This window comes from Columba livia, chromosome 1, assembly GCF_036013475.1.
Source record: "Columba livia isolate bColLiv1 breed racing homer chromosome 1, bColLiv1.pat.W.v2, whole genome shotgun sequence".
Classification (NCBI taxonomy): domain Eukaryota; kingdom Metazoa; phylum Chordata; class Aves; order Columbiformes; family Columbidae; genus Columba; species Columba livia.
Genome location: NC_088602.1, coordinates 118,135,780 through 118,156,991, shown reverse-complemented (window position 1 = coordinate 118,156,991; position 21,212 = coordinate 118,135,780). Strand labels below are relative to the sequence as shown.

Here is a 21,212-nt window from a genome sequence, read left to right as displayed (position 1 = left end):
TGGCAAAACAGAAAAAAAGGACATAAAGAAGGAAGAGGGGAAGAACGTGAAAAAAATATATGTGGAAATGCAAAAATAGTAACATATATTAAAAAGTTCCTGTTTTCACTGCAAGACAAAAAAATTTTGAAGAAAATTAAAATATTCTTAATTTTCTTTCCAGAAATATTTTTGATCTATCTCCCTTACTAGAACTATTTATGGTGTTTATCAACAAATAGATCAGCAACACCACATAATTAAAAATGCTTTTGAAAAGAAGTAGAAACTTACAGCTTAGATGTGAAATAGCAATGGAAAACCCCTCTCTGGACATATTTAACTACCAACCTACAATTCTGTTTAAGGCTGAAAGAGAACAAGTTGTTATAATACCATATAAACCCCTCCTCAGTTTCCTTCCCAATAATATGTTCTTGTCTCCTCTCTTTGGGTCTGGCCAGAGCAGTCATACAGTTGGATAGCAATCTGGATTAAGGAACTTAACTGGCTGAAAATTGAACCAGGAAAATAAAAAGAAGTTTTTAGTTTTCTCACCAAACTGTTTTGTGGCCATCAGTGTGAGTCTTGGCACAAGAGAGCAATGAGTTCAGTCTGGGAACATCTTGGCCTTGTGTGTAGGCCTTGTCCCACATTTCGGGCCAGGTTTTTGGGATGCTGACTTGCACTGGGGAAATTCTGGAAATGAGGTTTTCTGTATTGTACACGTTGTGACCTGACATGGGGCTGACACAGGACACAGGACCTGTTGTTGAAACAGGCAATGCAGTTTGTTAAGACGGAGCTCTACTTCTGCCTTGACTTCAAATGTAATGGCTTCATGGCAGCTACTTCTTACTCACATCACAGCAGGAGAGGAGATATTCTGTGTTTAGCGTCATAACATTTTAACAAAGGGAAACTGGAAAAATTGCACCAACCTTCAAATTATTTAACTTTTGAATATTTTCTTACAGGTAATTAAATGCATGACATGGCCTTCTAAAATTGTACTACAGCACCTACCTACTGGGTATATATTGTCAGTTCTGTTTCCTCTATATAGGCTGGGAAACTGAAGTACCAACAAATTAAACCCAAAACCACACAGCAAATTTGTGTCACAGGTTGGACTAGAACTCAGATCTCCATCAGGAATATTTAGCAAAATAAGCTATACAAATATATGTGTATTTCTAAGTAGTGTAACAGAATCCATTGGAGGACTAGGTAGATAGAAATGTTGAGGAGTTCTATTTTTTAAACTGGCATAGGAAAGAAAGATAGGTATCTTGCGGTTCGCAGCCCTTGATCTGATTTTTAACCATCTCACACTGCTGCAAACTATTTGCCCAAGCTGAGGTGAATGCCTGGCCTAAACAACTCGCTCCAATACACACAGAAGAGTTTTTTGTGAACTTGAATTTCCTTTCAGATAATTTTTCACCGTGTCTGCCTGGACCACTTTTTTTTTTTTAATGTATTCCTTCAGTACCATTAGTGAGGCAGTGCAATGCCATTTTTCTAAGGTCCCGAATGTTTACTTCTCCAGGTAGGGTGATTATGGGCATGATAGAATGATGTCTTTAGTCAAGTGTAGATCTTATCTTCCCATGTAACAAGGTAGCCTAATGAAATGAGTTTTATTCAAAGACCTTGTCTCATAACGCTTCAGGAAAACATGATAAATTGAATGATTCTTTTAGCAAATGCATCACACAAAGCACTGGCATATTGCTTATGAAGTTTAATTTTGTAATAGTTCATGGGGTATAATATACCTGTAGCTATTTCAGTGGAATGAATCTTACAAGCTCATTACAAAAGCAGAACTGTTGTCCCAAAATATTGCTTTTCTTGTTGAACTGTTGCTCAGATTCAGGGCAATTTGCATGTATAACCTCCCAAGGAATCTCTGCATCTCACTTTTAATTTTTTTCCTTTGATCGTGCTATTATTATGAACTATGGAGAAAGTATTTTATCTAAGTACTGAGAGCCTAGCTGTTATTAGCAGTGATTTTACTGACCAAATGTGGCAGACAAAAACTAAATCCAGAAATAAATTAGATATTTTTTAAACTAAGAAAAGTTTGGTTGTTTAACAGCTGTAAGAATGTAAAATTAGACAAAAACAAACATATTGTGATTTGGACATACATTTGTTGTCTTTGATCTTAGACTTTTCTTTAACTTTTCTTAAGACATATATTAACTTTAACTGAAAGATGGCTGATTCAATTACCTATAAAAACGATAAATTACTTTCCTGATACAGCTATGTTTCCAATAGTAATTCAACATTCCTGTTACTCTAGAAAAGTGCATAAGGTAGTGACACTTGTGATAAACCTTGTGATTATATTACCTGTCCTTCATTGTCCATTTGGGCTTGTCTCTATCTGTGGTGGGCCAGGAGTGACACTTGTCACTCCCATCTGTGCAAGACTTTCAGTCCATCCAGGATTTCCTAGTGCATTTCCAGGAGTGGTATCATGAGTGTGGGTGTGAATACAGTGTCCCACTTCCCACTTGCATGAGAACTCCCCTTCTACTTCAGCAGAATCTCCACATTTGCTCTTATTGGCTGCTGGGGAAAATGTAAAGGTTGATGGTATACTTTGCTCTAGTGAGAATGGGTGTGGGAGTGACCCAGTAATATGCATGGGTATAATCTAAGTGATTTACTAAAGTTTTTGGCAAAGTATGTACTTGGTGTCTCCTGGTCCCTGGAGACTGGTACCATAAGCATTTCACTGTTTATCCTTTCTTAAATAGGGCAGCATATTTTTAAGTACACTGAGTTGCTGTGTGTACAATAGCAGTTTCTTGAGACTGCTAAACTGACCCTCCAATGAGTGCTGTGCTCATACCCACGCTGTATATCCACTACCTCTTCAACTAGAAACCAGTGTGAGAGCAAGAGCTGATACAGATGTAGGTCTTGCCCCTGTATTGTTTTGGGATGCAAGAGTACTCACCCATAGGTTCCTAGACCAGGGGTCTCTAAAACACTCCAGGTAGACCTTTTTGGATATAGATAGTAAAACATCTGTAACTGTCACAACACACTGGGGTCGTTACCTTTCCATGGCTTTTTCTCAGCTCTATTTATTTCTTCTTGCTGTTTCCTTCCCTAAAATATCTCTAGAATTAGAAAGACTGTAAAGTACAGAGGATGAGTTTGTGGAAGCAGGATCAAAGAGCAGAGCTGAAGTCCGTTGAAATCAATGTGAATTTTTCAAAAGGGTAGAATACCATGGGCTTTTTTAATGCTTTCATTCTGTGTTGTTTGTGTTACAGTAGTCTTTAGAGGAGCCTAATGAAACTGGAGCCTCACTGTCAGCCATGGCAAATGCAGCACTGGCTAGATCTTCGGCTTCCTTGGGTTCATTGGAGTCATGCAAAGGCTAAGTAGTGAGGCTCTGAATCCATCTCTGCTGCAAACATCTTGCTGGATGGGAAACACCTGGCCTCAGGAAGCTCAGATCTGGAGCCTTTACACTCTAGTATAGCAGAAAAGCCCATTACTGCTAACATTAATGTTACGGCAGGGGAGTTGAGTGATTTGCCCTAAGTCATGCAGCAGGCTGTGACAGGACTGAGTCTCCTGGGATCCAGATGCAGACTCTCAGTTCTTTTCTGTCTGTCTGAGGAAATGCTCTGTCTGAGCATTGTGCCACTCCGGGAGCCAGTTCCAACAGTGATTTCCATGTTTTGGAGGTGGATGGGAGAAGTACATGGGCACATTAACTAGGAAGAGCAAAGGTGGTGCATTTGCTGGAGTCTGAACCCACACTTGAAATATTCTAGGTTCTGAAGGGCAAAAAGTTGGAGTGCAGTGAACTGTAGTATTATCTCAGTTCGTGTTATTTAATCCAGTTGTAATGAGATACACTTTTTTTTCTTATTACTACAAATCTCTCCTTTTTGGCTCCTGAGTTAATAAAACGAAAGTTTGGTAACTTGACTTTGAACATTGAAAACTGTCAAATATATATATATATATATTTAAATTATTGATTTATGTAAATCTACAAATTATATTCAGTTTGAAAACTTGGACTCTCAAGATTGTTGAATCTCTTTAGCCATTGTTTATCTCATTTCAAAGCACTGAAAGATGCCTCAGGGGCTGCATCTTGTACAGTCTGGAGTCTACTTTTCCACATCTTTCCGAAGATTATTGGTTAGGATGTCCAGGCCGTTTAGCTTGCAACTCTTAGTTAATGAAACTTTTAGTAACACTGAACTTGGTAGGATTTATCATGGGATAAAGGATTTTAAAATCTCTATGGAACTGGTTTGAAATTTATATAATGCATGTACTGTATTGCACATATATACCACAGTCAGTATCTTTAATCACATTTGGTGTCTCTGTCTGTCTGCATATACTTCACAATTTTTTCTTCTGTAGCTTCAATTAGTGTTTAATGAACTTAGTGAGAGTTAATTATTAAAAAGCGACTTCAGGGGTCAAGACTGTTTTACTTAGATCCACAAAGACACAGCATGAATGTGGTTTTGCCTCTGTGAAAACTGTAGTGAAAAGCTCATTATTATTTTTTTAATCAAGGAATATAAAGCTGACCAGTCTAAGTATCCTTTCCATAACACATTCTCTGGCATTATTACTATACATATTTATAAAGCAGCAATCTGTCCTGTGTTCAGGTATACCACTCTTACAAATCTAACAGCAAGCATCCATTTAAGTCTGACAGCATCATTCAGTTCTTTCCTCCTCCTCGCTGATTTAAAAATGTTATAAAATTGAAGTAGACTGCAGTAAGTACAACGACAATATGTTATTTTCCTATTAAGTACTACAGGATGTGGTCTTATGTACCTTGCTTCAACGCTTGTGATAATTAAACGTTAGGGAGGGGTGCTGAATGTATTTTTTTTAATGACATCAGAGTCACAATGTTAATGCAGAGTCAACATGCCTACAACATTTTAGACTCAAATTCATAATTTTTTGCTGCCAACATTGTGTTTTGATGAATGTCTGCACTGTCCTTTTAGCATTTGAGTCAAAACTCAGGCTGGCATGGAATATACCTTCCATCAGACCTGAGTAATGCTTGGGCTGTCAGGCCTTGCACTGGCTTCTCCTGATCAAACAAGGAGCAGTGGGTTCTCCCTGCCTCTGCCTGTATTAAGAGCAGAGGGCCAGCAGAAAGCTTCTGTGCAGTGATTAGGGACAACGCATACCGGGACACAGACAGAAATTCACACAGAGATCTTGTTCTGCAAAAAAGCACAGAGCCTGGCCAAGCAGTGAGCTGACCTAGGCCACTTTCTTTATTCACTATTGACAATTTATAGGATTTACAGTTACGGGTGTGGACTAAGATGTTTACATAAGATGTTTTTCCACTAATTGTTATTAAAAACACACTAAACTCATGTGGTGTTTGTCTCACTTGTTCTTCCACTCATTCACAGACCAGGCCCAAGGACATTCACGCATCCCATGCACTTGGGGGCAGTTATCTGGCCCAAGATACCATTCTCACGAGTCTGGGCTATAACTCTTTACAATTATGAGAAATGTACTTCAACACAATCTGTCCAAGGCCCTTTATATTTTATTATGATCTGATTATGTTAGTATTATTTATTTGACCGTCCAGATGGTCATGTTAGTATTGATCTTCCTTTATCATCCAGGTGGCTGGAACCACACATCTTGCTTTCCCACATTTTTACTTTCCAGCACTCCTGTACACCTTTGTCCCTCTCATGCCCTTGTCAGGCCTTGTCAGGCTGACCTGTGCTGCTTTCAGGCCTTTGTGTCACCCTGCTGCTTGACTATTCCAGGGCATGGATAGACTCAGCTGATAGTTGGCTCTTCTGTGCCTCAAGTCATACCCCAGCTTTCACCAGCTAATACTTTTAGGCTGATAGTGCACGGCTGGTAATAACGCTGAAGATATTCAGATTTAGCCTACTGATTGTTAACACTCTGCTCTAAATAATAACAGAAACATATTGTAGGTTTACATTGACAAGAGCATTCTGTGACAATGAACTCTGCCTCACATTCAGAGAGGTCAAGCTCTCATTAATCTTCTGCTGTCTTCAAGGATCACTGTTGACTGCTGCTTGGAAGATTCAGAACTGTCACTTCAGTGGCTGATGGAAACTAAAGTCAATCTCTTTTGCACGTAGGCATTTGGTGGTGTTCAAAACCAAGACTCAAACACCTGACCTTTAGCTTTTCATCCTACCCTTATGTTACAGCCACACAGGATGCATTTTATTTGAAGTGCCAGGGCAATTTAGACAGAAATTGCATGCTGCATGTGGTGTTTGTTACCTTGTTGTTTGTCTGAGCCCACACAGCCGATCTGTGGAGGGACTGTGCATGTTTTGTAATGATGGAGCCTTGGTAATTTGAGATGAATTATTAAATGCTGACAATAAATGAGCATCAATACACACACACAAAAAAAGCAATGACAAGGAAAGGCAGGAGAGAGGGATAAGAAAAATGGCAAGGTTTCCTGAGGATTGGACAAAGATGTTTCTTTGGGATTATTTTGACTGATGTCAACTCTTCCTTTTATTTAGGAGCAATTTCTTTCAAAGCAATAAATATTTGAAAACTTCATATTTATTAAGTGTTAATTTTACCCTTAGGCCTTTTGAGCTAAAAGTTCAAAACACAACTCTGGAAATACACACAGGCTCCATCTGTTCATCTCCTGCTGCTTGCTTTGAAAAATGTCACCTAAAGCCTTCGTTTTTTTTAGTGGTGCTACTTTTTCAGGTTTCAGGTCCTTGCTTTAACCTTCAGTATTTGTATCTAGCAATCTCTCTGTAAGTGACCTCTTCAATAGCCTGTACAACTATGCTTGGTCACTCACTGAAGCTCAGGGAACTCAGGCCACCACCAGGATAAGACCAGTTTCTATTTTTAATGATGGCCTGTGGGCAGGGATCTATATTCAGGACTTTGGCCCACTTTTATCACAGAGGATTTCCCACTGGTGTCACTGGAAACCTGGGCACAAAGATGAAGGGTAGCAAATGGCTTTTTACAGGAACCAAATCAACAACCATCACTGTTATTTAGGTGCCTTGTTTTGTCATTTAGCAGGTGCTCACAGTTTAGATTTTTGGAGGACTATTTATTCTCTGTCTTTCTCTCCTGTGCTCATTCTTTTTCCTCTATTTCATTCCCTTCTGCCTGTTGTGGTCCACCTCCTAACACTTTTCTTCAGTGTTTCCCTTTCTTCAGCAGCTCCCCAAACCTTCCCTGTCTCATAGGTTGAGATGATCAGAATTTGAATAATCACTGTTGACACTTTTGAGTGCCATCATTAGGGGTTCGGTTTAATCCCTTAGGAGAAACAGAGCCCTGGGAGCTCACAGCTTGCAGAGCATTGTCTTTAGTTGTCTGCATGTTCAGCACCATAGGGCTTACATTTTGCTCAGTTTTTGAATATTTTGTAATTTTGTGGCTCATTTAAAGAGAACGACAGTTCAGGTTCTGCAGAACATCTATCATGAAAACATCAAGCCAGTCAAATCCTGTGAATAGAATACAAGCAGGATCTGCTTTGAAAGGTTTTTCATTCCCCCCCCCGCCCCCCTTGGGAATTAGGTTACCTATTGTAGTAAGTGGAAACACTGTACGTCTGGTATTTCAATGCTTCTGTAAAAGAGGCTATTTATTTATGTGAAATATAGATTTAGATGCAACACTTGAAGCTCCACATCTCAAATACCTTTTTGTGTTCTTGCTGAGAGTAAGTATGAATTCCGCCTCATATGAAATACTAAAATGTACAGGTTCTTGTATTTTGGGTGATAGCTCTTTCCCAATTTCAAAGAAGGCATCACTGAGATTTAATTTCACTGCTACTCCTGAAATTCCTGAACATTATCAAAATGACTTGGAGAACCCTACTCTACTGAGAGACCTGACCTGCACTCCATGATAGGTAAAAGAAATGCTTGTCTCAGGGAACAAAGACATGTATTAGTACTCAGTGCAAAGCCAGGGTATGAATTAAACTATGTATAAAGGTAAAACCTCAGGGAGAATATCATAATCTTTCATCACTGGACATAAAGAGAAGCTGATTTTGAGGAAAGGCTTGAACAGACAAAGTGTCATCCTAGGAGGTGAAATTGGTCTCATTAGCTAGCAAATAAAAAAGCCTCTGTAAAGACTTCATTTCGAAGAAAGCTGATGATTTCTCATTTTAGAGTCACACTAAACGATGTTGATGAGTTGTACTCAGGATGTTGATTATAATTAACAACTATCGTTTGATAACTCTGGGCTTTGCCTGTAAAGAACTTGTGACCTCTGATCCTAGGACTTCTGAGTATAAATTGCTGCAATGAGACCACTCTGAGTTTCTTATTTCCCCATGTGCAGATTTGTTCTCCTCTGCAGTTCCATGTCTCCTTGTGGAAGCTGCACTAATCCAGGCAAACCGCTCTCCGTGGCACAGAGATATTCAGCCTCTCTTAAAGGGAATGTGCTGGTTCAGGCTTTTCCTGGTTCAGGAGCATCCTTGCCCTACTTTTGGGCAGCACTCAGTCAGGATGTTGGTAGCCTTAAACCAGAGTACCTAGCTGCCTCCAGTGAAGCTTGGACCTTCCCTGCACAGTGGGGTGAAGCCAGAGAACTTTCTTATGCAACATCTCCCATGGGATGACAGAAAGGTATAAAGCATGGAGCAAGAGGCAGAAAGATGGGTCTTATCAAAGCTTCTGTCATAAGACTACAGAAATCACAGGGTCTCAAAGAGAATGGTTTGTTTTTTTTTTCCCAAGCAGGAGCCATTCCTGAGGACCACAACATCTGACCCAGCATCTGCCTAGTTTTGCTCTAAGGTGCTCATCTCCTCCAGTGTTACAAGAGCCTTGAAGAGTTACCTATGTAACCCCTTAAGAGTGGCTTGCCTCTCACAGACACCCCTCTCCTCCCCTTAAAGGGAATGAGCATCTTATTAGAGGTATTACTGACTAGTTATAACAGATTTGCACTCAGGAATCTGTTTCTTTAACAGCTTTTAAAAATTCCAGATATAGGGGTTTTGGTTGAAAGGGTTGGGTGAAGGACAAGAAGTCTTTTAATTAAGTGTGTACATTCCCCTTTATACCCTGAGTTGGCCATAAACCTGGGAACAGGACACAACTGTTTAGATTCTAAGTCCAATTATTCAACTGTACAGAATGTTCCTTTTACCATTCTAAATATTAATAACAATAATTTATTTTAATTTCACCTTCAAAGAGAATGGCGAGAAAAGACAGGTGAAAACAGGTTATTGTAAGAGAATATGGTTGACTCCAGACTTGACTTAAAGGTTAGTAAAAGTAAACCAATTTTTCTGTGTTACAATTGTGGAATTTTAACAGCATAATTTTAGTGGCATATATATTTTTTCAGTGTCAGCCTTTCCTTTTGTCTCATCTGCACTTAAGAAGTGGCAAGCTTGTTCTCAAAGCATGGCACCCAATGCTAGGCATCTTATACACAAGAACCTGTCTTGTTTCCTCACTTCCAATTTATACTACTGCAGGATGTGGTAACATATTGAGTTATCAGTCAAGCCATTAGGCTGGCTGTAACTATTTTTAATAAAATACCACAAAATGATAGAAAAAAATATTTGAAAGATGAGGATTTGACCACTTTACATGTGTTATAGATTCTGAACATGATGTGCAAATGGTAAATTCTGAAAAGTTATCTTCCGTATAATGTCATTTCTGCAGAACTCTCTTGCCTCAGGGTTGTGAATTATTGTGCTGTGAACATTATAGGAGAGATTATTTACAATAAATCGTGTAAAACCCCAAATGTTTTGCAATCAGAATATGTCAAATGCTGAGGAATGAGGAACCCACTTTGGTTTATAACTTCCTTCAAGTATGAGCCAAAAAACTGTACAGTACTGTACCTAATGGAAAAGCATCCAGACCAATCTCTATAAATACTTACCACAATCCCATAAACTAACTTATTAGAAGCACTTGACTTTTTCATTTATACCTGTAGAACTGTTGAAAAAAGTTACATAGGCTAAGCTCTTTAGTGCTTTCTTAACATTTCTCACACACAAAATAACTTACAATATGCTCTAAAGGATTGTTCATACAATTTTTTTGGCTGACTGTCTGTTATCTAAAATATGGTTTATCTGAATAATACGAGTTATACTTCCTCCAGTTCCAAAATTATGGTGTTAGAGGCATTCTTGTTTACTTCTCCAATATAGTTAGTATGCTGTAAAAATCTACTGGAATATTCCCAGGTAATAATGTAATAGGAGCCTTCATGGTATTTGTGAAACTAATATAGGATCGTACATTTGTAAAATACTGAAGTTTTTTTACCAGAAGGTCAGGAAATTAATTCTGTCACATTACTTATCTGCAATATTTGATATACATACAAGATTGCTTTTTATGCTGTGTATCAACATACAAATTTAAAATGAGAAACAGAAAACACTCTGCTGGGAAGGATGTGGGCAAGTAGGTTAACCCACAGATTCTCTTGGATTGCCCTTCAGTATTTGGGTTGCAGATATAGAAAACTTAAAAAAAATGTTTGTGAGAGCTTTTTGAGAGAGGCTCAGTATGCTCAGGACTGGTAACAACACTCCCAAGTCTACTGAACAGAAAACAGAAATGGCAAGTCAGAATATTAGCATTAACAGTAGGAAGTAGATGCTCCTATTTTTGAACTGTGCAACTATGAAGGCAAATAAAATGCAAGATGTGGAAGGGGTCACAGGACAGATTATTTCACCCTTAAAACCATTTGAAGAAGCACTGAACCTGAACCCTGTGAGCCAAAAGTACAAATGAGATGCAGAACCTCATGCTAAAATTACAAGATAGAGTTTCATGCACTGCCGGTACCACATCCTGCGCTAGTGCAAACTTGTGTCTCATCTGCTTTACTAATAATTTACAAACTGTTTCGCTGAACGTGGCTGTGGAGACACTTAAAGCATAACCATAAGGGCAAGGGGTGGGACAGTTTCTGCACCTGACTGCCAAAGATACCAGCACTCAAACAGCTCTCTGCTGCTCACTTCAAAACAGTCTTTTTGGAAGGAAAGAAAGAATGCAAGGTACCCCAGAAAATCTATTTTTATCAATCACCTGTGCCTATCAGTCATGTAGATGTAGCATTTCAGTGGGAAGAACAAAGTCTTGCAAACTGGCATTGATTATAACGCCACACAGCTGCTACACCACTTAGTTTCCAGTCTACAGCCTGGTGATCACGAGCTGCTTCACTGCAATTGCTGTCTGAAAAACCCAGGAAGATGCATGCTTGATGAACACTCTCACCTTCTGTTCTTATATTTCACACCAAAGACAGTGACATGCGTAGTGTTGTACACGGCGGCATGTACTGAACTGTCTGGGTGTCATTTTGTTTTCAAAAAGAGCAGTGAATTTAAGGTCAGGCTTCTAGGATTAAGAAGCCCTGCCTTTCCATATAGTCTCTGTTTACGGCATGGTCACAGTGCATCTTTTTCAGTAAGAGCTAGAAACTCAAGCTTTCAATAAATCTGCTTACGTATTACCAAGGCAAATAAATAATTGCTTTGGAAGCACACTGTATGTGTTGTTAATCCTACAGTATACTGAAGAGGGTATATTTTCAGAGAAATTATATAAAAACAAATTTTCAAATGTTATTTTAATTCCACATGCCCAATCTGATATTTAGTGGTTAAGAGCAGCTGCTACATAGCCCATCTCACTAAATTATTAGGTAAAATATCAACATGTAGAAATAAGATTTGTGATATCCATGTAGGAAAACCAGTAGTATGGTTTCATTTTTATTAGCTTTGTAGGAATTTTGATGAGAAATGTAGCTTGTAAAATTTGCAGTGGTATTTCAATTTGACCTGAGTAGAACAAAAGTGCATTTCTGGTCAGCTCATAGAATATACTGATGCTAACAGCATTTTACTATCCAACTCATTTTTATGTTATTTGGGAATTCTTATGCCAATACTTTTGACAAAGCTGTTGAAATGTGTTGACCAGAGAGAAGATGTTTTTTACTTTACACAAAAAATTGTATTCAACTACAAGAAAATCAAGCAGTTATGCACAATTCTCTACGGTATTTCAAGAAGAAATTTGTCTAGAAAGAAAGTCTAAGTTATCACACAGAAAAGTAATCCTGAGTGCATAGGAAACCAGCACAAAAAATGGCAAGTTGCAGGTTACCAGGAGCATAGCAGTGCTGCATAAAATGCAGAGCACATTACATTACAGGTAAGTTAGATGAGCAAGACATTTTGTATTTTGTAGCTGTCCTCCTGATAAGATATTTCTCTCTTTCTGTTGATGATTGCCCTTTGAGTTGTTTGGAAAATGTTGATTTTGTCTGCTGTATGGGCTGTAGGAAGCAACAACTGACTTTACCTGTCAAATATCTATAAGGACTGCAGCATTTACTCTGGTATTTTTCCTAGCTTTGAGGGAATGCTGTGCCAGAATCATTGCTGAAGGTACAGGGATGCACAGACACTCTTCATTAGCACTCACATGAAACCAACAGTGGGTTTCTGTGCTTTCTCAAGACCAGTTTGATGGTTTGGTTCTAGGTTTGTTATTCATCTTTACTTACAAAACTGCTTATGTCTGGTGACCGCTAGAGGTATCTTCACCACAAGCACTCTCTATGATGAGTGGAAAGAGTTACAGACCTTCAAAAGAACATGTAGCCATCTAAGAACGTGTCACCTGAAGATGAGTATTTTGTAAGAAGGAGCCTGAGTAGAGGAATCCACACAAGTACACACTTCAGTCAAATTCCTGAAGTCATGTGGGTAAATCCAGGTCCTTTTCCCCCCTTTTTACATCTGTAAAATGTTTTTGCCCTTAAATCTTTTTTGCAGAGCTGAGAAAAGACAGAGCTGCCATGTCAGAGACTTGTCCCCTGCCCCTCCACCCCCCTCTATATTCTATGTTCTCTTATTAAAGGAAACAAAATGGTTTGGAAATTTATTCCAGACACAAGATTTTTTTCCTTAATGTATATTTCTGATGCAGCCACATGCTGGGTTCTTTACATTAAACACATTTGGTGATTCAAGTTTACTTTTAGAAACAGCCTGCTTTGTTTTCTGTTCTTAGTTTTCTTTTTTAATCTTTTTTTAAAACCATGAGTTTACTTTTTGTACATCTTGTCCTTTTAAGGAATGCAGACCTCTTCTTCCATCTCCTATTGTTTATTTAGTGCTTTGTGGAAACGCACTGATCTTCATAGCCAGCAGCCCATTGTCAGCCTCCTTGGGTTGCCTCTGGCATTGTAGCTTTAAAAATGATGATTTACATCCAATAAGAGGTAACTTAATTTTGGTTCGGGTTAATCTCATTCAGCTTTAACTGCCTAAAGTTAAAGTATCTATGCCAAGCTAGCTATATGGGCTCCTTCTGAACTTATGAGGGAAAAAGGGACCTCCAGAAGGTTACTTATCTCAACACTACTGCTTTGTTTGATTTTCTGCATTGGCAGAGTGCCTGGATGATGACCTTCAGCTCTGAGTGGACCCTCCCTCCTAACGTGTGTTTTGTATTTCCAGGTTGACCTATGCAAGGAAAGGATGACAAGTCTGTTTTGTCATAATGTCCCCAACACACGTACTGCACTGTATGGATAATGCTTTGGCTTAAGGTCTGTTTGTTTCACTTTAGCTTAAATCTCTTCCTAGCTGCCATTTGCTAAACTTAGATTTTAAGTGAGTATACAATTGTTCACCTGCACTTTTGCACCTGGTTAATTAAAAGAAAGATAAAAAATGGATTGAGTTGATCTGATGAAACTCCAAATACAAACAGCTCTAATTGCTCCTCTGATTCTCCCTTATGCATCTAATTTTTCTATAAAAGGCTGCTCAGGGCCATAGGTTTTGTGTTGGCCAAAGCCAAACAGCCAACAGCCAAAGGCTGTTTTTCATTCTCAAGACCACAAGTACAGTATATTTCTTTTGCAGTTTCACTCTTCCAGATTCCCTTTGTATTATTATAGATTCCCTCTCGGGATCAGCACAATAATATGTGAAGAATATTAGTGATATGGAAGCTTGCTTCAGGGTTATCTTTAGATATGTGAGTTGAACTCTACCAGTGAGGTACTAAATCTGCCTTGAGATTATCAATACAAGAACAAGTGAAAATGTAGGCTTTAAAAATAGCTTGTACTCCTTTTGTTCTAGGACAGGAGGAGAAAATGAACCCAGCTCTGCAGTCATTGTTGCAACCCAGCTGGCTTCACTGAGCTGGCACTGAAGTGGCTGCCAGCAGAGTAAGGCTACATGTATCTTATTTAAAACAGTCAAATATCACAAGGTGTGCAGATAGTATAGCATGAGTAAGGCCTAACAGGAGGTGCAAATGACTGCCCATTTTGCATATAATCATCCTGAGTGATGATGATAATAGTCACACTATGAGAGTCTTTGACGAAGGTACATATAAAAATGATTTTACAATAGCTTAGAGAAATGACAATACAATAACATTGCAAATGCAAGACTTAAATAAATCACATCGTTACGTGTTCTCTAATATCTTGTGCATGGTTGGCATTTTATCAATGGGCTAAAAAAACTTCAGTTGTATAATTACATCTTGCTACTGAGGTCCACAATGAGCCCAGTTATTTTCAAGGAGTAAAGCCAGGCTTCACTAATGCTTTTCCAAGGAGCCAGGTATTACCCTACTCTTAAGGCTGACTGAGTGAGTCTAAAAATTTTACAAGAGCTGGCTGAGATTTAGACCAATAAAAATCTGGTGGTTTTTTTCTTCTCTCATTTTGACAATAAAAATCCATAGGTAAAACAAAGTTTAACCTTTAAAGGTGTAAAGCTCAGGTTATTGGGCTGTTTGTAATTTTTTTGGCCAAGTTGAAATAATGCATGCTTTTCAAGGAAACTTCATACTCTATTTCTGGAGGACCTGGATATATGGAACCTTCTAATAAATCCTTTTGTCTTTTAAGCTCTTCCACCACAGAAGAGTTCTGTTTTCAAAATAAAAATGCAAATAACCCTCTAATAGATTTTTTTTTCACAAAGGACTGTTCTGTTTTTTCATATTTGTTCCTTCAATTAGCTAGTCTTGCCCAATAAATTTTAGTGTTTTGTTACTAATAACTAATGAAGAACAGGTAACAAAAGCCACAACCGCATATTGTACTCATTAAGAATTGGATCAAGCTAGCTTGCACATCGCATGAAGCACAGCATCACATATAGAAAGCATGAAGTGTCTGGGGCAGCATACATTATTAATTAGAGCTGAAGCTGGACTTCTGTTGTGGCAATCATGACTTTCATGTTCTATTACTTTCATGTTCTAAAAATACTATGCCTGACTCGATGTTTTATGATTTCTTTATGTGGACATTAGACACATTTCATGAGGGGATGCAAGCCTAAATTCTCCTCACTAAAGCAGAGAAGTTCAGCAAGGGCATGGTAGAAACACAAAGCTCTTCTGCTTGTGAGTGAGCATCCATGGAGGGCAGAAGCCATTTCCTGGCACCTTGAACTCAGTAGGATGAAGCTGGCACACCTTTCATGACCCAGAACATCCAAAAATCTCTGGACATTTTGTAACCCCTTCTTTGTTTTGTATTTCTCAAGGCTGCTGGTGCTTCTGGTATAGGAGGGACAGCATTCCATGCCTATCCTCATATTCACACTTTGGCTGGAATGGCAATTTCCAGCTTTTAAGATTTCCTGCCAGTTTCTGGAGTTCACTCCAGAAATACTCTTCAGGCATTTCATGCTTGCACTGTATGAATAGTCTGAGTGCAGGAAAAATATTGACCTGTTTTTGGGAACTAATTAAATCTGTCTTGTAATGAATTTAAGTATGACCAAGCTGATCATGTTCTTTTCGGGTAGTGGTGGCTAGGTGGGCAACAAAGGTGTCAATACAATGCTTTCCAATGGTTGGATCCTCCTTTCTGAAACCGAATAAGAAAAGGTGAATGTGAGACTTTGCTGTTTTCTCTGTTAGCATGGACAGGTGTATAAACTTGGCAATGTACAGCTGGAAGGGTTAGAAGATGGTCTTCTGACAGGAGCTCCATTGGAGATCAATAGGTTAATAGGATGCAATCAAATGTCTTTTTTGTGTCATGATTGAATAGCTAAAACACTTATGTGGGTCCTTCAGGCTGAATACTTATATTTTGTGCTGAAGAAGAAGAGCAATATAAGCATAGCTAAATACTACATTTTACATGGGGGCGAGTTACCAGCAGCTGAACAGCAGTGACTTCCTAAACTGATGGAACTTGATCCTCATGATTTTGATTTTGCCTTCAAGTAGTGGTAATCACAAGCAAAACTCACTGGGAAGGCTGTTTGCATCCTTTTTGGTGTCATAGAATGGACACTGTAAAATCAATTTATCATTTTGCTATGAAGCCACACTGCTGACCTAAGGAAGTTTTTTATTCTTATAGTTGAAATTATTACTCTATGGAATGCAGTGCTGCTCTTGAGTGGATATTTCTCCATGTATCTCATTCTCTTCTATGACAGGTGCAAGATCTTCTGTCTCAATCCAGTGAGGTCATCTACAAGCAAACTGTTCTGCACATCCATCAAGAGAGACAAGATTCATGACATCATCCTCATGTCATTAGTGGGAGCAGAGGATGCTTAGTATCTCATGAAATAGTAATACTGGTGTTATGTCTGAAATTTCTTGTATTTGCAAAGTCAAGCAATTGAGAGATGAGATCAATTAATTATACCTTCTAACACCTTTTTTCCTCAAATAAAACCGCAAGTATTGTGACTGGACCTAAGCCACCACAGGGTTTTAATGGAAATGCCTAGTATAAATAAAAATATATAAACAAAAATGAAGAAAGAGGTTAATAAGATTATAACTCTTTGTGAGATCTATCTTTTGGTCATCCAGTAAAGTCTTCATAAACAATTTTGATTGCTTCATGGGTTCTATTTTCGTTCCTGAAAGATCTTTGTTCAGCCATTTTTTGAAATTACCAGCACTTTCCAGAGCTATAATCTGCTTTGACTAAAGAAAGTCTGAAGATGGTTGATGTTCCAGGGAACATGTGTTTTGAATTGAGGAACAATGATACAGTTTTGTTTGCACTCATAAATAATGAATCTTTTTCTGACCACAAGTAAAGATTATCTAAATTAGTCTCCTGATTCAGTAATTGATCTGAAGCGTATGCTGTGTCAGAGCTATCAATATACTGATGACTGCATATGTCTAAGAGAGCTACAGTAGTGTTTATGAAGGACATTATAAAAATATAAAGGGGGTTAGAAATGAGCTTTGTGGATTATCTTCGGTTAATGGCATGGCAAATGTCATTTTATGGACCTAATTTACTGAACATTAATAATGCTACAGTTGAGGTAAATCATTTTAATGGCAAGATTTATGTGACTAACACTAGCACTAATTTACCAATGGAATTTACAAAATCCATTTAGCTCTTCTAAAGAGGCGTTAAGTGGATGTTATGGCTTGGTTTTAGGCTGACACTATCATGGGAGAAGGGCAGCCCTGCTCTTTCTTTCTCCCTTGTGCTTGTGCATAGTGAAAGCCAGAAGATGAGTTCAGCAATAGCACTTGAGTGAGTCAGAGAATAACACTGAGTGATCAGCACACATTTTTTCTATGCCTTCAGCCAAAAGCCCTTGATTAAAGCTATGCCAAAGCAATACTGGGAAGAGGTGCTTGGGGATTGCACCTTCTGCACAATGTCCTCTCTGTATTAAATGAACTTACCTTCAGATAGCTAAGCTGACGTGAAGTCTTCGGATTCTTTAGGGGTACAGAATGCTATTGGAAGAGCAAGATGCTTGGGGTGAAGAAACCCCAATGCCCATGCCCATTTTGTTTATGAAATTATTAACTGGTGGTATTAAATGTAGCTATAGTATCTAGGGTGTGGAGATGTCCAGGATGACTGGAGGGCATTTCTCTTCCCAAGAGATGACTGTGTCTTCTTAAGCAGGAACTCTCGTGGCAGATAAGGTCCATGGGGCCAGCAAGACTTTAGTTAGCAGGCAAAACTCCCAGGAAGACAGTGTCCTCAAGAGATGGAGCAGAAACGATGCAGAACCTTCTGCCCCCATCAAGAGGACAGTGGTGGTTTCTGCCTTTCAGGAACAAATACAGAAGTCAGATTTTTAAGCCCTAGCATTCAAATTCCATGGACATTTACTGTAAAAAGCTGTTTATTCTCAAGGCAAAATGAGCATAACATAAGTAATTGACCGACTTATAAATTAATCAAGTTGGGAAAATAAAAAAATAAAGGAAGAAACACAATGTTATTTCTGGTTTTAAATGTATAGAAATTACTTAGACACTGTCACAGTAGGGAACCACGTAAGTTGGTGGGGACAGGGTGGGGAAGAGAGAGAGAGAGATAGCTCATGGAAGAAAAATGAGTAAATACTGTAGTGTTTGCTAATCAGGTGTCTAGTATGAACATACAAGCTGATCAAATAATGCATAATTATCAGTTTAAAAATTATTGCATAGCACATTTGATCATTCACAGAAAGTTATGGGCTCAGCTGAGTGTGAAATTTTATGCATGTCTGTTGGAACTGGTTGTTTATGATGTGACATTCTTTAATGGTAAAATGAAAAACAGCACAGTTCTGTGCCAGGACACAGGAGGGTCATAGGGGGAATGCATATTTATGAAGCAAAATAAATATGAAGATGGAACTTCACTCTCCTTTTTCCATCCCCTGCTTCTTTTTTTTTTTTAACTATACAAAGCCCATGACATATAGTTTACACTGGCTTATATACACTGTGGGACAGCTCACGTCTCTGCATTTTGCTCTGATTATGGTATGGTGTTGCAGGTACCCTCTTTGAAAAGTGGGTGCTGTTGAAGACATAATTTTTCCTTTATTGCTTTTAGAAGATTCATGTACTCCTGAAATGATGCAATAAGCCAGTTTAGCAGAGATATAGTTCCATTTAATCCATCTATTTTAAGTAAATGTAGATACCTCTTTCCTCTCAAATCTCTTGCCATTGCATTTCTCTGTATTCCATATTGTGATCTGTAATGTACTTACTCTCAGGGAAGAGAGGCTTTACTCCTAATTTTATAAGTGAGGACCCAAGAAAGAGACTACTAAAGGTTTCAGAACCAGATTGTGTTGGGGTAAGAAATCAAAGAGAGATGGCTTACATTCTTAGCCTGCACATAATGTACCAAAGTGACTTTTGTTTTCTTAATGTTCTCTAGTATCCTTTTTTTTTGGGTGCTTCTCATGCGCTTGCTAACATAGGCAGTACTTGGCATCTTCCCTCTGTTTGTCAGGCTGTAATTTGGGTAGATCTGTGCCCCAGGTTTCTCATCTGTAGCTTTAGGTACATGACTGAAGTACTTAAACTATCTTAGTGCCCTGAGAAGCACGTACTTCTGTAAAATGATTCAGCCCTCACAAATTTTGATTTAGCCATGAGGATGACAGTCTCCCTTTTACTGGAGGGAGGGCTACAGTATGGAGGTCCTAAGGTAGGGGCTTCAGTTAGGTGACTGAGGTTGGACGGGGTACATGTAAGTTGAACATCTCAATAGTGAGGCAGAGCCTTGATGTCTTGCAGAGCCTGATGGGATCATGATGCATTCTAGCAGTAATTATCAAAGAGAACTGCTCTAAGGAGATGTGGGTAAACTGAATGTGGGGAGTCTGCTAGCACTTATCTTTGCTCATTCATTGAGCAACTATTGTTCAATTTTGCCAGAAACACCTCTTTCCTCCAAGAAGTCTGTTTTTCAGTCCTGGGCATACAGTTGCCAGCTTGTCAAATAATGAGGTGTTTTTTGTAGTGTGCACAAATGAAGATGAGAAAAGTGCATTCCTTGTAAATACATTCTCAGAGGAAAAAGGAAACCGGAGTTCTGGATGAGACACGACACATGAAAGTGTTCAGTCTGACTCATATTACCACTAACTCATCATCGCCTTTCCCAATAAAACCAAACTGCCTAAAAATTGTGTTGAATATTTTTTTTTTTCCAGGGAGGAGCAATATTTCAGGTGACAGAGAGAGAACACAGTAGACAGCAAAGAATTCAATACAGATAAAATACTATGTTTTTGCTCTAATTCTTTTCTTCACTGCAATTTGGTTTCTTCTGAATTCTTTATGGTCTGCATTCTACTGGGGGAAAATGCCCAGAACAAAACAATTCCTAAGAAGCAATGTGAATTTCAAAGACAACCTGAAATGAAGAGTGAACATTCAAACAACTGAGAGGAAGCATATCCCTCCTTTGAACTCAGGAGGTTAGTACCAACTGGCAATACTTTCTTTCAGACCGTTCCTCAAAATTAAGTACAGAACTGATGAAAACTAAGAGAGGAGATCAATGATGTGTCCTGGAAAGAGCTTGAACCCATAATGCAGCAATCAAGAGCAAATATTTTCTAAACATGGGGTTCTCACAGGGATCAAAAGAATTGCTTCAATAGTCTGTTTATTTACTAGCAAAGGTACTTCTATTTATTACGCTACTGAGAACAAAGAACCAGTGCTGGTACCTGGCGGTTTTATTTCCACAGCTCTGCTATCACCATTAGCAGCTGAGAGAAGTTCCTCAACAGAAACAGAGAACGGGATTGCTCACTTGCCCACAGCTAAATGGTTTGAAGTAAGACTGTTGCAGTGTAATTTTGTTTTCTTGTCTCTAGCTCTCTCCTGTTGAAGAGAGAAGCCCATCTTCCTGTCATGGTGCTTGCTTGCACTGCCCACTTACACATGGTTTCTCAGCTCCCAGCCAGGAGCATTTGCATTACTTTCCTCAGAAAGAGCATCAGAAATCCTGCTTTGAGATGCCACAGGGCAGGACTTCAGTTTGTGTGATCTCGGTGGGGAAAATGATAGCTGAGAGCTTCCAAAAGGTAAAGTAGTTTAGTTGTGTCACACAAATGAGTTTTATCATCAGGAGACAGGATGCTAATGCAAAGTTTTGTTTCCATTCCATGTATTCTACATTATTTTAATTCTTGGGAATGAGCTGGAAAAATACATACTTGGCTTTGTTTTCCTTTGCAGTGTACAGAAAACTGACCATCTTCAGACCTAAAACTGAGAGGACACAACTTTCTATCTAATTCCGTACTTGAACGTTTGTGAGTAATGGGCTTGAGGTGGAGGGACACAGAAACTTGAATCTCTAAT

The 21,212-nt window shown here is 38.7% G+C and overlaps 1 long non-coding RNA gene across 1 annotated transcript in view; it reads left to right on the top strand.

Annotated features, from left to right (window-relative positions):
- LOC135580265 (uncharacterized) overlaps positions 1–16,919 on the top strand; it is a 29,491-nt gene extending 12,572 nt beyond the window's left edge. Inside the window, exons 2-3 of the long non-coding RNA XR_010474942.1 lie at positions 13,577–13,668; positions 16,550–16,919. This is a non-coding gene — a long non-coding RNA (uncharacterized LOC135580265). The remainder of the gene's footprint in view (positions 1–13,576; positions 13,669–16,549) is intronic.
- The last annotated feature ends 4,293 nt before the right edge of the window (positions 16,920–21,212 follow it).